Consider the following 1,270-nt stretch of genomic DNA (forward strand, 5'->3'; position numbering starts at 1 on the left):
TCAAGCCGTGGTATTACCAGTGTTGCTACATGGCAATAAAACCTAGATTTTATCCTGTGCATTTGAGTTAGTTCTTAATACCTTTAGTAGCACTGGTTTATGGGGAACAGTTGACTGGGCATCTAACCCGCATCTGGTTTCATGAGACACACAGGACCTGATGAGTGTACATGGGACTTCCAACACAGGACAATTATACAGCTGCCTTTATTCCCTAAGGTGATCCCACCTATCAAGTTGCCCTTTCTAGAAAGAAATCCACGGTGGAGGAGGCCTGTGGGAAGCCCTTGGAAACCATAGGTGGAGCAAGTCGATCCCATGAGATAATATGTCGTCTCTGGCCTTTTCCACAGCCAAATAGAGAGAGAGAGAGAGAGAGAGAGAGAGAGAGAGAGAGAGAGAGAGAGAGAGAGAGAGAGAGAGAGAGAGAGAGAGAGAGAGAGAGAGAGAGAGAGAGAGAGAGAGAAAATGAATGAAAAAAATAAATTCCCTCTTACAATTCTTTGCTGTGGCATGTTAATTTTGTTTCTAAATTAACTCCTGTCTTCAGGGAAAGGTCGGGGTTACCATCTACTGGCAACGCGCGGGATTGAACGGGGGTCAGCAAGATTGCTAGACGAGAAACGCTACCAATGTAACACAGCGCGCGCGCACACAGAAAAAGAGAGAGAGAGAGAGAGAGAGAGAGAGAGAGAGAGAGAGAGAGAGAGAGAGAGAGAGAGAGAGAGAGAGAGAGAGAGAGAGAGAATAAAACCTAGAATATTTCTCAACACAATCCCCGAATAGGAAAAATGTGCCATGAGTATTCAAAAACCCTGTAATGAAAGAATGGCTGCTGATAAGACCGGGAGGCCCTTCGCCCCGCGCTCGGCCGCCGCGCCCGACAGAAGGGCCGCCGCAGCTAATCAGGCGAACAGAGGAACCCTTCTCACCTATCTCTTCCGGGCCGGGACGCGCACCTTCGCCGTGGCTTTTACGGGTCACATAATGGTGGGCTGAGGCCATAAAAAGGTCTAAAAATTCATCAGGCACACGTGGCCTGACAGCTAATTCTACTTTTGGCCCGTGTAAGCTGACCTTCACGATACGACCCCGAGATAGTAGCGTTTAGAGAGCTGGATAAGAGTCCTTGGTTGTCGCAATAATGTCGGGTCGTGCAGCCGTGATGTTAATTAGGGAAGCTGATATCCGAACCCTTTTTTCTTACCCTTTTTTCCACTCAGACTGCGAAATTATCTGCTCATTTGCATAAACCATTGCGCTCCGACTT

This window comes from Penaeus vannamei, chromosome 18 (genome assembly GCF_042767895.1).
Source record: "Penaeus vannamei isolate JL-2024 chromosome 18, ASM4276789v1, whole genome shotgun sequence".
Taxonomy (NCBI): Eukaryota; Metazoa; Arthropoda; class Malacostraca; order Decapoda; family Penaeidae; genus Penaeus; species Penaeus vannamei.